General features: G+C 39.8%; 1 long non-coding RNA gene across 3 annotated transcripts in view; it reads right to left on the reverse strand.

The window, feature by feature from the left end:
* The window catches only part of LOC112444629 (uncharacterized), a 121,230-nt gene that overhangs the window by 78,883 nt on the left and 21,915 nt on the right, over positions 1-20,432 (reverse strand). Inside the window, exon 1 of one of the 3 annotated variants that reach the window (XR_009493162.1) lies at positions 539-615. The exons of the other annotated variants lie outside the window; for them this stretch is intronic. This is a non-coding gene — a long non-coding RNA (uncharacterized lncRNA). Of the gene's footprint in view, positions 1-538; positions 616-20,432 lie in introns of those variants that run through there. 3 annotated transcript variants of the gene reach the window in all.

The following is a 20,432-nucleotide window of genomic DNA, read 5'->3' on the forward strand; positions in this document are numbered from 1 at the left end:
TCATCATAGGGTGAGCACATGATACAAAAGCATACAACCTTAAGATGATTGTACAAACTGATTTCTGAAATCAGTGAAATTCCACCACTCTGAAAGGCATTTGGAGAGTATGTTGGAGATTTTTACTTATTTGAATTCAACTGAGGAGAAAAGGAAAAGTTTTCAAATGGTGTGTCAGGTTGGCATTTCTGGCACATTTTGCCTTATTATCAGCTCTGAGTAGGCGGGATGTGTGGAAGCAGAAAAGTCAGTTTGCACCCTGAGGTCTTACTGATTTTACCCTCCTAACACTCTCTTTTCGTGACCCTTTGTCTCTGTCTGGAAAGGAAAATGGCACATCGAGCTCTACAGAATTACTGGCCACAAATTGGATGATGCAGTCGGCAGACGTCTAAGGTGACCCCTGGTGATCTCAGCTTCCTGGTAGTGAGTGTGGGCGGGACCACGTAACTTCCTTCTAACAAATACGGTACGACAAAAGTGGCAAAATGACTTCCTGAGATTAGGTTATGAAACACGGTTACTTCCATTTGCTTACAATCTCTCTGGCTCTTCTCTTTCTCGGATGAAGAAAGCCGTGTTGTTGTGAGCGCCCCTACAGAGAGGTCCCCGTGGGAGGGGCCTCAGAGTGGTCTCCAGGCAACAGCCAATGAAAACAGAGGCTGCAGTCTGGTTGCAACACCCGGGTGAATTAGCGTGGAAGAGGACTCTCCCCAGTGGATCTTTGCAATGACCGCTGAACCAGATGTCATCTTTTTTTTCTTTTCTTAATGTTTTTTATTGTAGTAAAAGTCACATAATATAAAACATACTATTTTAACCATATTTAACTGTGCAGCTCAGCGGCACTAAATGCATTCACAGTGCTGTGCAACTCTCACCATTAGCCATCTCCCAAATTTTTCACTTTCCTGAACTGAAACTCTGATCCCTTTAAACACGAATTCCACCTCGCCCCGTGCCCAGGAATCTACCAATGCACTTTCTGACTCTATGAATTTGACTATTCCAGATACCTCGAACAAGTGGAGACTGTCATACAGAGTGAAGTAAGTCAGAAAGAGAAAAACAAACATTGTATAATAACACATATATGTAGAATCTAGAAAAACAACACAGATTAACCTATTTGCAAAGCAGAAATATAGACAAAGATGAAGAAAACAAATACATGAACCGACTTCATCCTGATCACAGCCTGTAAAGTCCCTGAACACAGGACCCATCTAAGCCATGTGGGAGTCCTGACCCATAGAAACTATAAGAAAATAAATGTTGTTTTAAGCCACTGAGTTTTGCTGCTTGTATGGACCTTGCCTGACGTGATTAATAAGCTTCTTCCAATTAGTTTGTAAATCTCATTTTTTGTAATTTAAGTAGGCACAGCACCGCACTTAGGTGTGAAAAAGAGTGTGGAAGACGCATTCCTTTTTTTTCCCCACCTCCACCACAGGGCATGGTAGGGGATATAGATATGGTTTTTATTTCAGGTTACTGGCAAAAATCCCCTAATCCTAAAACCTCTGGTATCTCCTGAGTCATTAGAGGGATAGAAGCATCTTTTGTTATTCATAAGCAGCACCTTTCAAAGATACCAGGGTTTATGCTAATGAGACTGACTCTTCCCAGGGGGCCCCAAGACAGTTTCAGGATGGAGCTGGTTACCAGTGAAAACAAACCTTGTTTAGAAAAACTTTCTGCCCCACCTCCTAATTTCTGAGAAGGAAAGAGGAGCTGAAGACTGAGTTCAATCACCAATGGCCAATAATCTAATCAATCACACCTACATAATGCTGTTGTTCAATTGCTAAGTCAGTCTGACTTTCTGCAACCCTATGGAACTACAGCACACCAGGCTCCTCTGTCCTCCAATATCTCCTGGCGTTTGCTCAAATTTGTGTTCATTGAGTTGGTGATGCTAACCAGCCGTCTCTTCCTCTGCATGAGACATCTCCATAAAAAGCCCTTAAGTGACCAAGTTCAGAAAGCCTTCAGGCTGGTGAGCACACTGAGGTTCAGGGAGGATGGCTCATCCATCAAGGACAGGGCAGCCCTCCTCCACCCCCACTGCCCCATCTTGGCCTATGCATTTCTTTCATGTGACTACATTTGAGTTGTATTACATCCTTCATAATAAACATGTAATAATAATTAAAGTTCTTTCCTGAGTTCTATGACTCCTTCTAGCAAAGTCTTGAGCCTGAGGGGTAGTCATGGGGAGCCCCACATTGCAGTCAGTGGAGCAGAGATATGCAGTTCAGTTCAGTTCAGTCACTCAGTCATGTCCGACTCTTTGAGACCCCATGAACCGCAGCACGCCAGGGCTCCCTGTCCATCACCAACTCCCGGAGTCCACCAAAATGTTCATTGGGTCGGTGATGGCATCCAACCATCTCATCCTCTGCCGTCCCCTTCTTCTCCTGCCCTCAATCTTTCCCAGCATCAGGATCTTTTCAAATGAGTCAGCACTTCACATCAGGTGGCCAAAGTATTGGAGTTTTACCTTCAACAGTCCTTCCAATGAACACCCAGGACTGATCTCCTTTAGGATGGACTGGTTGGATCTCCTTGTAGTCCAAGGGACTCTCAAGAGTCTTCTCCAATACCACAGTTCAAAAGCATCAATTCTTTAGCACTCAGCTTTCTTTATGGTCCAACTCTCACATCCATACATAACTACTGGAAAAACCATAGCCTTGACTAGACGGACCTTTGTTGACAAAGTAATGTCTCTGCTTTTTAATATGCTGTTTAGGTTGGTCATAACTTTCCTTCCAAGGAGTAAGCATCTTTTAATTTCATGGCTGCAGTCACCATCTGCAGTGATTTTGGAGTCCCCCAAAATAAAGTCTGACACTGTTTCCAGTGTTTCCCCATCTATTTGCCATGAAGTGATGGGACCAGATGCCATGATCTTCGTTTTCTGAATGTTGAGCTTTAAGCCATCTTTTCACTCTCCTCTTTCACATTTATCAAGAGCTCTTTAGTTCTTCTTCACTTTCTGCCATAAGGGTGGTGTCATCTGTATATCTGAGGTTATTGGTATTTCTCCCAGCAATCTTGATTCCAGCTTGTGTTTCCTCCAGCCCAGTGTTTCTCATGATGTACTCTGCATATAAGTTAAATAAGCAGGGTGACAATATACAGCCTTGACATACTCCTTTTCCTATTTGGAACCAGTCTGTTGTTCCACGTCCAGTTCTAACTGTTGCTTCCTGACCTGCATATAGGTTTCTGAAGAGGCAGGTCAGGTGGTTTGGTATTCCCATCTCTTTCAGAAGCAGAAGATATTAAGAAGAGGTGGAAGAATACACAGAACTGTACAAAAAAGATCTTCATGACCAAGATAATCATGATGGTGTGATCACTCACCTAGAGCCAGACATCCTGGGATGTGAAGTCAAGTGGGCCTTAGAAAGCATCACTACGAACAAAGCTAGTGGAGGGGATGGAATTCCAGTTGAGCTATTTCAAATCCTAAAAGATGATGCTGTGAAAGTGCTGCACTCAATATGTCAGCAAATTTGGAAAACTCAGCAGTGGCCATAGGACTGGAAAAGGTCAGTTTTCATTCCAATCCCTAAGAAAGGCATGCCAAAGAATGCTTGGTAGCCTGTGCTAAGTCACTTTAGTCGTGTTCAACTCTTTGCAAACCCACAGACTGTAGCCAACAAGGATCCTCTGTTTATGGGGTTTTCCAGGTAAGAATACTGGAGTGGGTTGCCATTTCCTTCTCCAGGGGATCTTCCCCACCCAGGGATCAAACTCACATCTCAGATGTCTCCTGCATTGACAGGTGGGTTCTTTACCAGTAACGCCACCTGGGGTAGCCTGGGCAACCCATTTGTGGTGGGTGTGTCTGAAACAGGGCTGTCTGGTGCAATGGAGGGTCTGATCTAACTCTGAAAGTATCAGAATTGAACTGAACTGCTAGACACCCAGAGGATGCCAGAGAACTGGAGAATCAGTAGTTGATGTGGGAAATAAACAGCATGTATGTGTTATCCAGGAGGACACCAACCTCAAAACTGCCCACTGTGTGGAACTGGGCTAACCACAAAACTGTCTTAATCTGTTTCCTCATTTAGGCACAGTGCTTCCTTTGGAAGGCTATTGAACATCTCAGAACAAATATACAGCATCCTCAAATAAACCTTGACTTTAATAGGTGATCAATAAACTGTAGCTGTAATTATTTTTGTTTTCATCCTTTTCCCTATTCTCATTTTCAAGTGTGTTTTCTGGTTTCTTTTATTTACTGAGGGATTCTGTGCTATTACCAAGAAGCTAAGTAAATCATGAGGAAATATTTCTAAAATCCCTTTACACGATTTTTCTTTATTTGGGTGAATGATTTAGTGAACAATAATTAAATGTCAGGAAATGAGTCATAGATGAGCTACCAGTGTTTGGTAGTATTTTGTAAATAAGGGAAATGAGTCCAGGGAGAGGTAGAAACTATTGATGTTTCCATAAAATGTCCATAGGGTCTCTGGAAGGTAACTACATCATTCGCTAAAAATTCATGAGCATAAACAGTGACTGCAGAAGACTTTTCCAAATATTTAGTATACAGAGGAATAGCAACATCTGCTTCATTTTCTATCCTAATTCTTAGGTTTATTTTCTGATAATTAGCATTGTTTAATATTATTTTTCTTATCTTTTTATTTCTTTGTTTGATGTCTATTTCCTAACTATCAGCATGTCAGTTTTACAAGAGCTGCTTAGATGCTCATTCATGTCTGACTCTTTGCGGCCCCATGGACTGTAACTTGCCAGACTCCTCTGTCCATGGAATTCTCCAGGCAAGAATACTGGAGTGGACTGCCATTTCCTCCTCCAGGGGATCTTCCTGACCCAGGGGTCAAACCTGCATCTCTTCTGTCTCCTGCATTGGCAGGTGGATTCTTTATCACTAGTGCCACCTGGAAAGCCCTTTTACAAGAGTAGGAATGTCATTTTTTTATGTCCATCACCCTCTGATTAGCATCCAGCACAATGTCCAGTTGACATTTCTAAATTCAGTGGTCTAGAGTAGAGTGAGACTGAGAAATATAGCTGGCCTGGTCACTCTAAATCCAAAGCTCATGCTTTGCTCACTGCTCCAAGGCCACTGAGTGACAGCTTATCAGAAAGAGAACCAGAAACAACTCTGCTACCCAAACCCAAGACAACCCAAGACATCCCAAGAGTTCCGTCTGCAGCAACTTCCACATCTGCCACCAGATAATTCCTAAAATGTCCCATTACTATCCATGGAAAGTGGGCACTACATATTTTCTATTTTTTAAAAAATGAGTATTGGTGTTATTTCACATTTACACCTTCCTTGCCAACTATTGGGCTTCCCTGATGGCTCAGATGGTAAAGAATCTCCCTGCAATGTGGGAGATGCAGGTTTGATCCCTGGGTCAGGAAGATCTCCTGGAGGAGGGCATAGTAACCCACTCCAGTATTCTTGCCTGGAGAATTCCATGGACAGTAGAGTCTGAGCAACGAAACACTTTGGCCAACTATATTAAATTTAACACAATTATAGTACGTTTTTACTCCTTCTCTAGATCTGGTTGAGACAGAAGGGTTTTCTCTGATTAGCGTATATATTAGAGTTTATGTTTCTTTCTGGAACTGTCTGGAGACTCATTGGTGCTTGTAGGTACAATATGTTAGTTGTTATCATGATAAAACCTCAGTAAACACTGACTCAGTGTAACATTATAATTTGGGGGAGTTAATGGAGGAATCTGAAATAATTCAGATCATGAAAGATCCCATTATTAGAGGCTGCTGGGCCGGTTTCAGTAATGCATAGGGCTTCGTTCAGTTTTACCCCAGCTGTCCTCCCACACTATTTTACAGGCAAAAGCAATTAAAGTCACTGTTTTGGAACTTAGTTCATCTTCTTTGCCATTCCTCCTTCCAATCTTCTCTCTCATCCAATCTGTCATCGGCACACTCAGTGTTCTCTGGCCTTGAGCTGGCCTCAGCAGAGCTGTAGAAAGAGAAAAGTAATTTCTAGGAAAAAGGAAGCCCCATCACGAAGTGTGAAGGACTTTGCATGAGGACTCAAGGGCCTAGAGGCCGCCTGTGCTTGCTGGGGCTTGAAGGTGTGTGTAGCACCAACTTAATCGGAAGCACAAGTGTGCACACTCTCCTGAGGGCCAAGATCAGAGAGACAGAGAAAGAGAAACGTGGCCGGCGTTAAAGGAGGGAGCCTGATGAGACGTTGAAAGTTTGGGATGGACATGTACACGCTGCTATATTTAAAATGGATAACCAACAAGGACCTACTGTAAAGCACAAGGAACTCTGCCCAAGGTTAGGCGGCAGTCTGGATGGGAGAGGAATGTAGGGGAGAATGGATACATGTATATGTATGGCTGAGTCCCTTCGCTTTTCACCTGAAACTATCACAACTTTATTAATCGGCTATACAATACAAAATAAAATACAAATAAAAGCCTTTTTAAAATAAAATCCCAATGCAAAATAAAAGCCTTTTTGAAACACGACTACTTCCAGCTCTCAATAAATGCTGACAGCCTGGGCAAAGGCAAATGTAAAGGAGAGACTTGTGAGGCTGTACCATGGCTTTTTCTCATGTGTATGCGGTAGTCCGTTGCACACACAGAGAGAAATAGGCTTCTACAGCAAGAACCTCCTAATGCTGGAGTGATTATTAGAGGGGAGACCTTTGTCTAGTTTATTTGAGCCCCAGAATATTAACTCTAATAGGTAAGTTCTAACAAACCATGCTAACTAGCTATACATTTAATATCTAGAGGGAATAAACTTGTTTAAAATGTATTCTCAAACTATATTAAACATAGAAATCCTAAATGTGCAGTGATTAATTCACATATGTACTGCTGCTGCTGCTGCTGCTAAGTCACTTCAGTCGTGTCCGACTCTGTGCGACCCCATAGATGGCAGCCCACCAGGCTCCCCCGTCCCTGGGATTCTCCAGGCAAGAACACTGGAGTGGGTTGCCATTTCCTTCTCCAATGCATGAAAGTGAAAAGTGAAAGTGAAGTCGCTCAGTCGTGTCCAACTCTTAGCAACCCCATGGACTGCAGCCTCCAAGGCTCCTCTGTCCATGGGATTTTCCAGGCAAGAGTACTGGAGTGGGGTGCTGTTGCCTTCTCCGCACATATGCACACACCTATGTAACCACCACCCTTATAAAAATATACATTTTCATCATGCCCAATATTCCTCTAGGTCCTCCTCCAGGAGGGGCTCTACACTATATGATTTTATGAAGTTGAGAAATTGTTTCAAGAAACGAATAATCCCACATTCTGCAATGTGATATAGAAAGAAACAATATAAAGTGAGAGTAACCCTGTATTTCTGGTCAATTTCCAGATGCTTTTTTTTTAACCAGGAAACTAATAACTGTTCAATCGGGGTTCCTACAGGAACAGCTCTGACAGTCTGAATCTCTACCGGGAGCTCTGTCTTTTTGCCTCTCTTCTTAGGGCCTTGCACCAGGGAGTCGATTTCTTACATCAAGACCTCTGCCAATGAGACTTATGCATTTGGTCGAGATCAATTTCTTAAGATACAACTGTTTTTTCACTTGATTTGCATGGAAAGAGTTACTCTCTTCTAACATAACCACCAAAGTACTGGGAGCCGCCATGGGGTGTTGTAACTGTCTAATCCATAAACAGAACACTCAGTTCTCTGTGTTCCCTATGGCCGTCACATTTTTTTTGTAGGGTCTACACTCTCAGTGCTTCTAATATGATGAGTGGCACTTGATCATTTTGTTTTTATAGGAGTACAGTAGCTTTACGATGTTGTGTTAGTTTCTGCTGTACAGCAAAGCAAATCAGCCACACACATACATGTATCCCCTCTTCCTTGACCTTCCCGTTTAGGTCACCACAGAGCACTGAGCAGAGTTCCCGGTGCAGTACAGTTGGTTCTCATTAGTGATGAGAGGCACTTCAATCTCTTTTTACAGACAGCACCACTTTCTGCTTGCATTCTCCATTTTCATAGTGCTGAAAGCCCCGCTGGGTGCACCCTCCCCACAGCAGCGGCTTCCACTGTGACTGTGACCAGGAGGTTATTGGATGGTATTACCTTGTGCACTCAAGGGGAGAAGGAAGGAAGGAAAGAAGAAATAGAGAAAAAGTAACAGAAATGATCAGGGAAGACAGACTGGCCATGGCCATAAGCAAGAGGGAGGAGTCAGAAATGACCCCAAAGTTTCTGATGGGGAGACTGGGAAGAAAATGCTTATTTCCTAAGAGTGGAAATACACAGGTGTACAGAGAGGGCCAGACTTAGGGAAAACAATCATTTCAAATTTGTCTTATCAAACCTGAGTTTCCAGATGGAGATGTCAAATATCCAGAGTCCAGGATAGCAGGTTAAAGGTAAAAGTTGGTGTTTGTCTCTTATAGTATTTACATTGTAGATAGAAAGATGTAGGAGTCAGTGATATAGCCAAGGAAGATAATATGGAATAAGAAAAAAATGGACACAGAGTACCAACTGTAGAAAAAATGATATTTGAGAGGTGAAAAAAAGATGCCCATTCACCTCAGAGTATTTGATGGGAAGGTGTTTGGGGTGTGTGTGTAATGACAGCATTGTTAGTCATTACATGATGATACGATAGACCTTATATCCACTTAATGCTGCGTCAAAAATCTGTCATCTCAGTTACACTTGGGCTGCACGCTGTCTGCTCTCCCACTGGGGGACTGGCGCACGTTGTATCCAAAAGCAGAGCTGGAGACTTCCCAAGCATCCAGTGGTTAAGCCTCTGCCTTCCAAAGGCAGCGTACCTGAACCTGTTCATTGTCTGCTCCACAGTACTTGTCTCTAGTCTTTGAGAGGTGATATTTCTCCTAAGTGTGGCGGCAGTAGATTCTGATTCCAGGAGTTCTCTTTCACCCACCTTTCACTCATATTTTTCATCTTCCATTAGAAAAAAAAAATCCTGCCTCCAGCTTAGCTATGTTAAACTCTGGGCAGATTTTTAGTAGATAACAGAGAATTCTTCTATCGGATTCTATTTTTCTAAGAGTCAGAATCTCTTAATTGCCATGTGAAGATTAATACGACAGTCACCTTTGTCTATAGGTTACCTGTTAATGACAATATCAAAACTGAAACTAAAAACAGATGCTCTTAATCATCATTTCAGCCCTCCTAATTATCCCAGATATAAACTAGGTAACTGAACGGAGTGTCTTTGAGATTCTCAACTGGTGACCTTATCCTGAGGATAAAACCCCCGGAGGACTGCAGCCACATTGATCTCTCTGCGGTTTGACTCACTTTGTATTTATTGGCCGCACTGCACATCTGCTAGGTATTATATGTTGTTCTCTGCTTTAATTGTTCTGTAAAGCTATTGTTTGTCATTGTCCTCTGTAATAACTCATTAATTGTTCTCTCTGTGTGTGTACCTTCTTTCACAACAGTTAGCTTAAATTCTTCTTTGGAGGGGAGGAAACATGTTTTATACTTCTCTTGAATTCCACAGTTTGAGGCACAATGCTGATAAAGGAAAGTACTCAGTAAAGCATTTTGATATATCAATTAATGCTTCAAGTCTTTACTACCCGTATTAAATGAGCATGGGAAGTCAAACTGAAATACCGACGATGCCTTTGCCTGCCTCATATGGTATCCTGAGGATCAGGTATTAGAAGGAAAATTACTCCAATGATACACTACTACTACCGACATGCATTCGATTATTACAGCAAATTCCGTTGAAATTGTTCTTTATTTTATAGGCTATACTTTCTTGCCTCCTTCTTTGAAATATCATCAAAGCAAAGAAAACAAATTCCAAATATGCACTGAATGGTTTGCATCTAAGTGGATGACTTTGGAGGTTTTTTTTTCCAGATCTGAGCTAAATCCAGTCGTGAAGACAACCCTGCAGGCTCGTTAGGAAATTGTTATGCAACTTAAAAGACAGAAAGAAGAAAGAGCTTTTTTGCATAAAATATTCTACTGTAGCAGGGAACTAGTTTTGATTTTGTTTTGAAGGTTTAAACTCTTTCCCTTGATTACCATGAATAAAGATAGTCCTCTAAGGTCAAAACAAAAATTTTGATCTGTGGATCCCAATCCCTGTGCCAAGGTGCCCCACAGACACTCCAGTGGGATATTTAAATTTTTCAAGGTAAACATGATAATAGTTGACTTTTATTGGATCCTGTGTTAACTACTAGTTCAGAGCTTCAACCCTAAATCATGCTGTCCTCCTTTCAATGGCATGTATCATATATCTTTTGTCTTGGTGGTTGTGATAAAAAAGCAAACACGGTGTGAAAATTGACACTGAACAGGAAATGATAATTGCAATGTACAATCTGATTCCAAAGTTTGGGAAGTCATGCAGTGCCCAAGAGGTACACACATCCTGTTCTTCAGTACCGGAGTTAAGAATTAAATAAACATATATCTTATCATTTATGTGTTTTTTTTTCTTCAGACAACTAATAAGTTGTTAAGACATAAATACTTACTAAGTTTTTTGGACGTATCTTCTTAATGAACAACTTGTGAGGTGTTTCTTTTTATCTGAGAGTGCTGTGAAAAAATTACTGAGCCATCAAGGACACTGAAAACCAAGAAAAATTGGGAGTCTCTTGCCTAATGCAATAAAATGTTTGATTTTCCTATGTAGCTAAGTACTCCACAGTTGATTCATTTCTGTGTTAAAATTCCCTTCTTCTTTTATGGGGGTTTCAAGAAATTATTTTTTACCCAATCTAAACATAATAAAATATTTTACATGTGCTCCTCCTGGACAACTTGCAGAGCCATCAGTGTTCTGATGTATTAGTGTCACCATGGGATTAAGATAGTCACATCACCACTGTTGATCTTGACCTTCTCATCTGTGAAATAAGCATGTATTCTATACCCTCAAATCCTTTCTAGTATTATACAGTGCTATAAACTTGAAAAATTCTTGAAATCTCATGATAGAGTCATCCAGGGGGTAGGATGAGGAGAACCCCACCCCACTGCAATCCCACCACAGTTTAGGTGGAAGAGAATACATCTTCTGTCTAAAAGAAATGACCCAATAAGGGAGTATCCCCCCCGCCTACCGCTTGGCAACCACAAACTCATTTTCTACATCTGTGATTCTATTTGTTTTATAAATAAGTTCATTTGCACCATCGTTTTAGATTCTACATATAAAAGACATCATGTGCTATATATCTTTCTCTGACTTCTCTTAGTATGAAAATCTATGTGGTCCATGTTGCTGCAAATGGCATTGTGTGCTTAATTGCTCAGTTGTGTCTGACTCTTTGTGACCCCACGGACTATAGCCGCCACGCTCCTCTGTCCATGGGGATTCTTCAGGCAAGAATACTTCTCCAGGAGATTTTTCTGACCCAGGGATCAAACCTGGGCCTCCTGCATTGTAGGCGGATTCTTTATCATCTGAGCCACCAGGGAAGCCTGCAAATAGCATTAGGCTGTTCTTTTTTATGGCTGAGTAATACTCCATCGTGTGTGTGTGTGTATACATATCCATTTGCGTGTGTGTGTGTGTGTGTGTGTGTATATATACACACAGATACACTGCATGCCAGGCTTCCCTGTCCTTCACCAACTCCCAGAGTTTACTCAAACTCATGTCTATGGAGTTGGTGATGCCATCTAACCATCTCATGCTCTGCCGTACCCTTCTCCTCCTGCCTTCAACCCTTCCCAGCATCAGGGTTTTTCCAATGAGTCAGTTCTTCAAATCGGGTGGCCAGAGTATTGGAGTTTCAACTTTAGCATCAGTCCTTCCAATGAATATTTAGGGTTGACTTCCTTTAGGACTGACTGGTTTGACTTCCTTGTTGTCCAAGGGATTCTCAAGAGTCTTCTCCAACACCTCAGCTCAAAAACATCAATTCTTTGGGGCTCAGCTTTCTTTATCGTCCAACTCTTGCATTCATATATGACTACTGGAAAAACCATAGCTTTGACTATAAGGACCTTTGTCAGCAAAGTAATGTCTCTGCTTTTCAATATGCTGTCTAGGTTGGTCATAGCTTTTTTCCAAGGACACACACAGTACATCTTCTTTATCCATTCATCCACCAGTGGACACTTAGGTTGTTTCCAAGTTCTGCTACTATAAATAGTGCTACAGTGAACACTGGGGTACATCTATTGTTTTGAATTATGGTTTGAAAAAATATTTTAAAAATCATAATATATTTGACATATTAATGACAAAAACATTAATTTCTCCCATTGTCTGGCTAAAGAGTGACATTTCACTTTATTATTTTGAAGGTAATAATTTTTTTCTAGATATTTTAGAAATAAATAAAACTGCATTTTAACAGTTTCATTCTGAGCACATGGGTTTGATTTCCTGCTTCCATTTTGTTTAAGGATTGTAAGGAACCTCAAATCTGTTGAATCTGTGGTTTACTGTCTATTTTCCCCTCTGGATATCTATCAGTCACTATTAAAGACCAAATTTGTGATATGTGTATGAAGGTTGCACTTATTCAGGTATGTACAAAATAAAGCACACCAGGGGGAGACCCTGGGCACCTGGGTATTGACACCTAGGTACCTACGGTTACCCAGATGCTAGGAAGTAAGTGATTCTTCTTCTATTTTCAACTGGGTCTTCAAGTTGGAGGAAGGGTACAGAGGAAGAAAATCCCCACATTGTTGAGAGCCCTACACTTAGAACTCAGTCTTGTTTTTGCAAATGTCCTGAAATTCATGTCATATCTATGAAGAAAAAGTTCAACACCATTTTCCTTTGATACTGAAATGCAAACTTCCAAGATACTTGCTTCAGGCGATAGAAATCTGTTAAATTTCTTGTGCAGTCAGTTGGCTCTCTAGATGTTTACGAAGATATAAGGGTCTGTGACTTTTCTAATATTGCAGTTGCTGCCTTTATGCATGAATAAACTCTTAATTACAGTTTTGAAAATACTTTTTATCATGTCAATGCTATGTAAAGCAGGGAATGCTTTCTCAGTAGATTTATTTTTTTTAAAAAAGCTCCGCCTATGTGCTGCATGCATTTCTTTTCACGCCTGTGTCTGTCACCTACCTCCCCTCTTTTATGCTTTGAATAGATCTCTTGTGCCTTCTGTGTATTGTAATAATATCTGTCACTTACTCGCGTCTTTTATCCTTTTTATCTCCATCTTCTCGGTTCCTCTGTGGGCTGAACTTTAAATTATTTTTCCTCTTTTTATTTTCCTCGCTCTGCTGTGTCTCTCTGATGTGTTCCTCTCGCAATGCTGTAATGTATTTATTGTTCCTCGCAAACGCTTCTTGTTGCTGTGTTCATTCATTTTCCAGTAATCTTTATTAGATCTTTCACTTTGTAATTTTTTCACTTCTTTTTAATCCCTTTTTATGCAAATTCTTTTTTTATTTAATGCCCTTTGTTTGCCTGTCTCTGATCATCCTTGGACAATTTTATTACAGTTTCCTCTCGATGTCTTTACTTTTTTTCCTTGATGTCTCTGAAACAGGATCTGCCCCCCCCAACTTTCTTTTTAATGTTTCTATCCCATCTGTCCCATCCCCTACTCAACCTTACAGTTTTAAATTCTTTATTCTCTTAGTTAATTTCTGTCTTCTACTTTTCTGGGGTTTTTGTTATCATTATTGCTGTTTATCTGTTTGTTTAGAATCCATCCCTCCAATTGGTCCCCAGGATTTCTCAGTTATTGAAAGGAGGATCAAACTGATATTGTCAACTACAAACTGGCACTTGCCATCTACCTCCTCAAGGATTAAATCAGGTGCTGCTACAGCGGCTGACCTTCAACACCCTCTGAAAGGAGTTCAAGGTGGAGATCAGGAATGAGACACTGTGCTCTGGGAAAAACTAGCAGAACAGGTCTTCAGATAGTTAGTAATTTTCAGGAGCTGATTTTATGAGGTCAATTCTTTTATCTCCTCATATCTAGAGAAGCACTAAAGTCGTTCATAGTAACTTCTGCTCCTTGTGACTAGCAGAACCTTCTGCAAAAAAAAAAAAAAAAAAAAGAAAAAAAACCATGTGCTTGATTGCATGCACTTCCCCTTCACAAAATCACATACATACTGACCTTCCCTGCCCCCCACCCCCACCTCTTTGGAGCAGTCTCTCAGAGCTATCTGAGATGCTGTCTCCTGAGTTATAGTTCTCACTTGCCCCAAATAACACTTAACTCGCAACTCTGACATTGTGCATTTTTTTTTAGCTGGCAATATCCCTCAGCACCTAAAGCAACGAGCAAGACCTGAGAGATGACAACTTGAGAGACAGAGCTAGATATCAGCTATGACTTCAAAGTTCAAGTTAGGTTAAGGTGTAGGATTTTATAGGTCTCTTGCACCATATACACTCAGTGGTTTTCGATATCAGCCCAAGAAAACACAGCTGCCTGGTGGGCTTCTGGTGTCTTTTACTTTCTCTCTCTCTATTGGAAACTAAAATCCAAGTTTCTGACTCAGACATAAGGCTTGCACTTAAAGTGAAGACAGTCCTCTCTTCGACCTCTGTATGAGCTAACTTGGGATGGGGGGAAAAAAAAGATACAGGAATAAACAAGTTGTTACATTCTGGTTTTCTCATCTATGCTTCTAAGGCTTAGCTGCTGCTTCTGTGTGATGTGAAATAAATATAAAGATAATTTATGCCCTCTTGTAACAGAATGCTCCGTGAATAACAGCATAATTGTTCAACAGTACTTGACTCATTTGTATCCTCCAAGTAAGGTATTCACCATTTTCCTCACCACTTCTAGATGCAAAGTATTAATGTACTTTAGGATGAAATGCCTGGAAGAGAATACCAGCTCTGGGTCCTGGAAGCCAGGAAGCTGATTCAGCTGCTGTTGCATATGAGTGTTGGGTAGAAAGAACAGGAAATCTTTATTGCTGGTGGTAAGGAAGCTCCTAAGGGTTCCTACTGGGCAGTTGCGACTTCAAGCAGACTAGCCTGTTATGAGTCTGAAAAGCAGGGTCTACTGGGTGTGACCTGTCATTCTCTCCTAAGTTTTTTCATCCATAAGATGAATTGGTTGCACTCAGTGAAATCTAAAATCCCTTTTAGCTCTTCTCCTCTGTCATAATGTTTCAGATTCCACCATTAAACATTGATTTCTTTTGGTTTTTAAGGCTTTTAGGTTTTTAAGGATTGCTGTTAAAACATGTACCTTAGGGGAGGAATAACGTGTTAGAGTGTTTCTAGTCCATATACTTGAAGTGGTTTGAATGATATCCTAAGAGGAAGGTCATTGGGGAATAAGTCACACATTCATCCACCAGAAAGAAGCAGGGCTACCAGGATCAGGCAGAGGCACAAATAGGGTGCCAGGATGCCAATGACACACACAAAGAATAACCAAATACTATTTTCTTTTATATGTATTTCTCAATTCTTACAGAGAATTTGAGAAGTAATCATTACCAAACCCATTTATCTTACCAAAAAAAACAAAACAAAAAAACACCTAAAACTGAAGTTCAAAGATATGAAATGATTTATCTACAGTCACCCGTGGAAGAAGAAAAGCAAAGGACCCAAGGCTGTTGGTCACCAGAGTTTGTGCACACATTTCCTCCAGAAAAGTATGTTGCTTTTTGCCTTGCTACTCATTATTCACATCGTTATCTAAAGTGAGCTCTAAAAAAATAGAAGAATTTCACATGGATTATCACATTAGCCCTAGTTAGGAGCTATCTTTCGGAGAAGGCAATGGCACCCCACTCCAGTACTTTTGCCTGGAAAATCCCATGGACAGAGGAGCCTGGTAGGCTGCAGTCCATGGGGTCGCTAGAGTTGGACACGACTGAGCGACTTCACTTTCACTTTTCACTTTCATGCATTGGAGAAGGAAATGGCAACCCACTCCAGTGTTCTTGCCTGGAGAATCCCAGGGACGGGGAAGCCTGGTGGGCTGCCGTCTATGGGGTCGCACAGAGTTGGACACGACTGAAGAGACTTAGCAGCAGCAGCAGCAGCAGCAGGAGCTGTCTTTATTTCCCCTAGTTTTCAGATAAAGATCCTGAAGTTTAAATATTTAGTTGTCTGACTAACAACTCATAGCTGGTATATGTCAGGGAGAGATAAAACGGGTACACACACGGAAAGTATGTTTTGGAACTTACAACAAAGACCCTAGCTGCTATCATACTGAGTTACAACTGCCCAAAACTCTTTCTTTCCACCGCTACAGATTTTCTATAACATTGGTAATTTTTTTAATGTTTTTTAATTATGGTAAGAGTCACACACATAAAACATACTATTTTAACCATATTTAACTATACAGTTCCCTAAGTACATTCACATTGTTGTACAACTCTCACCATCATCCATCTCCCAAATTTTTCACCTTCCTAAATTGAAACTCTGTCCCTATGACCCCTCTCTACCCTTCAGCCCCTGGCATCTGCCAATATACTTTCTGACTCTATGAATTCGACTATTCTAGATATCTCATATAACTGGTATAAAATGGTATTTGTCCATATTTAATGTTCTAACATTTAATAAATTAACTGTGTTAATTGCTCTTCTTGTGCAGAATGGTACAAATAACTTATCTCTTTCCCTATCCTTATTTTTTATTAGCAAACTTATTCCTTGCAAGCCTCTTTTAATTCAAACTGTTCTAGTCTTTCATCTGAAAGACAGGTTTCACATCCTGATTTGTTCGAGTTGTATCAATTCAAAATTTAAGGAGACCCTTTTTCAAGCATCACATATTAAATTTAAATTCTTCTAATACTTGTTGATGAACAGCTGCTCCATCTCTGGAGCCAAAGATTTTATAAAGTTTGTTTGCTTTTAACATCACCAGAAATAGATTTAAGTATATCTAAATTTGATGCTTACCCCTTGGAAGGAAAGTTATGACCAACCTAAACAGCATATTAAAAAGCAAAGACATTACTTTGCCAACAAAGGTTCACCTAGTCAAGGCTATGGTTTTTCCAGTAGTCATGTGTGGATGTGAGTGTTGGACTATAAAGAAAGCTGAGCGCTAAAGAATTGATGCTTTTGAACTGTGGTGTTGGAGAAGACTCCTGAGAGTCCCTTGGACTGCAAGAAGATCCATCTAGTCCATCCTAAAGGAAATCAGTCCTGGGTGTTCATCGGAAGGACTGATGTTGAAGCTGAAACTCCAATACTCTGACCACCTGATGCGAAGAGCTGACTCATTTGAAAAGACCCTGATGCTGGGAAAGATTGAAGGCGAGAGGAGAAGGGGACGACAGAGGATGAGATGGTCGGATGGCATCACCAACTCAATGGACATGAGTTTGAGTAAACGCTGGGAGTTGGTGATGGACAGGGAGGCCTGGCGTGCCGTAGTCTGTCTCAAAGAGTTGGACACGACTGAGTGACTGAACTGAGCTGAAATTTAACATAACATTATAGGATGTCAACTGTATTTTGATTTAAAAAAAAATCTGTAACTAGATATTAATAGTATTGGAAAAATTACATCATCTTTCTGAAACCAATTTTCTGAGTATAAAATAAGGAGTTGTGCTAGACAGACTTTAAGATGCCTTCCAGCTCCAAAATGGCTTGCTTCTTATCAAGCCAAAGCCACCATTACTTCATTCATTTCAAAGATATTCATCGAGAGCCCGGGGCATCCCTGGCAGCTCAGATGGTAAAGAATCTGCAATGCAGGAGACCCAGGTTCAACCCCTGGGTAAGGAAGATCCCCAGGAGAAGGGAATGGGTGTCCACTCCAGTGTTCTTGCCTGGAGAATTCCATGGAGAGAGAACCCTGAAAGGCAACAGCCCCTGGGATCGCATAAAGGTCACTCGTTTGAAAGACATTCATTGAGAGCCTATGATATGCCAAATACTGTACAAAGCATTATAAACACAATTATTACCTCTTGTATTTAGGGACTGAGAATCTGCTGGAGAGCTCATTGCAATAGAACATTTATGTTTGTATGTTTCTTTCCAAGTTTTTCATGTACCTTTTCTATGTCCCTTCTCTTATCCCTCACACTATTCATTCCATAGCAGAAGACATCCTTGCTATTCTTTCATTTCATGATCAATCAATTTTAAATCTGCCCAATTTTCAGAGTTTTTCGCTCCACCCCCCTCATTCCACACATGAAACCAGAGTAGGAGGTAGGCTTAACTACAAACGGGTAGTATTTAACATCCTAATATGATTTGAGGGCTTTCTCCTTGAATTTTATTTTGTATCAGTTTTAAAGTATTTAAAGATATATAGAGACAACAGAGGTTTCAGTTAGAGATATGATAAGCTAGGCAAAAAGTGATAGACAAAAGATGTAGTGGCGAAGGGGTGTTCTGGTATGATGGTTATGTCCATTCAAGGTCTTTGGTTTACCACAATTATTTCTGACTCCACTGTAGTTTAAGCTTAATAGCCATAAATTGGGATGTAGTTGTCAGTCAGGTTAGAACTCTATTACTGCCTTGGACAAGAAAAGGGAGAGTTCTATTTCACCATGATCATTATGTTCACTGTGGGGTACCAGCTTTTTAAAGCGATGATACAGAGGTCATTTAAAATAGAAGATCCATATAGTGGATAGGTTCAAAGCAATACATATAACATGAAATAGTTGGAATAAATTATAGTTGTTGTGTCATTTTTAAGGATTTTTACTTTTTAAAATACATTTTTATAAAGTCTTAAATATTAGAACTAAATTTTCATGGAGATCAGCATTAACTCTTTTTACCATTTTAAAATATATTTTTTCTTTTTTTTAAAGTTTTATTCATATATAATCCATATGCCATAAAAGTCACGAGTATAAAAAGTGGGAGAAAATGTTTGCAAAACATATTTCAAATAAGGGGGTTAATATCTAAATATATAAAGAACTCACATAAATCAATAGAAAAAAATTGCTAGAGGATCTGAAGAAACATTTTTCCAAAGACAAATAACCAATAGATAGATACATGAGAAAAGCCTCAACATAAATCATGAGGGCAGTGCAAATCATAACCATAATGAGGTATCTCCTTACACCTATTAGGATTGTATACTGTCATCTTTTTTTTTTTTTTTTTTCTGCTGTAATGCACAGCATGTGGAATCTTAGTTCCCTGATCAGGGATCAAACCTGAACCCCCTGCTTTGGGAGCACAGAGTCTTAACTACTGGACCACCAGGGAAGTCCCTTTCCCTTCATTTCTGTGAGACTTCTGCTTCATGTATTTTTTTTTAATTTTATTTTATTTTTAAACTTTACTTAATTGTATTAGTTTTGCCAAATACCAAAATGAATCCGCCACAGGTATACATGTGTTCCTGCTTTGTTATTTGGTGCCAACATGTTTATAACTCTTCTAGCTTTCTGGGTTGATCCTTTCATCATTACAAACATCCCTATTTATCTCTTGCTACAGTTCTTAGTTTAAAGTCTATTTTGTTTCATATTAGTATAGCCACTTCTTTCTGTGATTACTGACTGCATGATATAATTTTTCTGCCTTTTTACATTCATCTATCCTTACCTTTTAATCTGAAGTGTGATAGCATATAGTTGTGTTTTTTTAGTTCAGTCTGACAAACTCTGACTTTTGAATGAATTTTGTTTAATTCATGTTATTTTTGATGTATACTTGACCCTTGAACAACACAGTGGTTAAGGGTGCCAAACTTTCAATGGTTGAAAATTTACGAATATCTTTTGACTCCCTCAAAACTTAACTACTAATATACTACTGTTCATTGGAAGCCTTATCAATACAATAAATGGTTGGTTAATACCATGTTTTGCATGCTACATGCATTATATGCAGTATTCTTACAATAAAAACTAAAAATCAAAAAAAGCGTTGCTAAGAAAATCCTAAGAGAAAATACATTTACCAGCTGAGCCACAAGGAAAGCCCCACATTTACAGTACTGTACTATATTTATCAATAATCATAAGTTTCATATTCTGTTTGTAGGATGGTCTGTTAGTACATACATCAATATTGTCTTTTTTTAAAATGAAGTATAATTGATTTACAATGCTGTGCCAATCTCTACTGTACAACAAAGTGACTCAGTTTTACACATATATACATTCTTTTTTTGATATTCTTTTCCATTATGATTTATCCCAGGCAATATTGTCTCACATAGAACACTGTGGAGTATGTTATATGTACTACTTACATTACACATTAAAAATGAAAACAATTTTCTGGAAGAGTTTGAGTAGGATAGGTGTTAGCTCTTCTCTAAATTTTTGGTAGAATTCAGCTGTGAAGCCGTCTGGACCTGGGCTTTTGTTTGCTGGAAGATTTCTGATTACAGTTTCAATTTCTGTGCTTGTGATGGGTCTGTTAAGATTTTCTATTTCTTCCTGGTCGAGTTTTGGAAAGTTGTACTTTTCTAAGAATTTGTCCATTTTTTCCACGTTGTCCATTTTATTGGCATATAATTGCTGATAGT

This window comes from Bos taurus, chromosome 27 (genome assembly GCF_002263795.3).
Source record: "Bos taurus isolate L1 Dominette 01449 registration number 42190680 breed Hereford chromosome 27, ARS-UCD2.0, whole genome shotgun sequence".
Lineage (NCBI taxonomy): Eukaryota > Metazoa > Chordata > Mammalia > Artiodactyla > Bovidae > Bos > Bos taurus.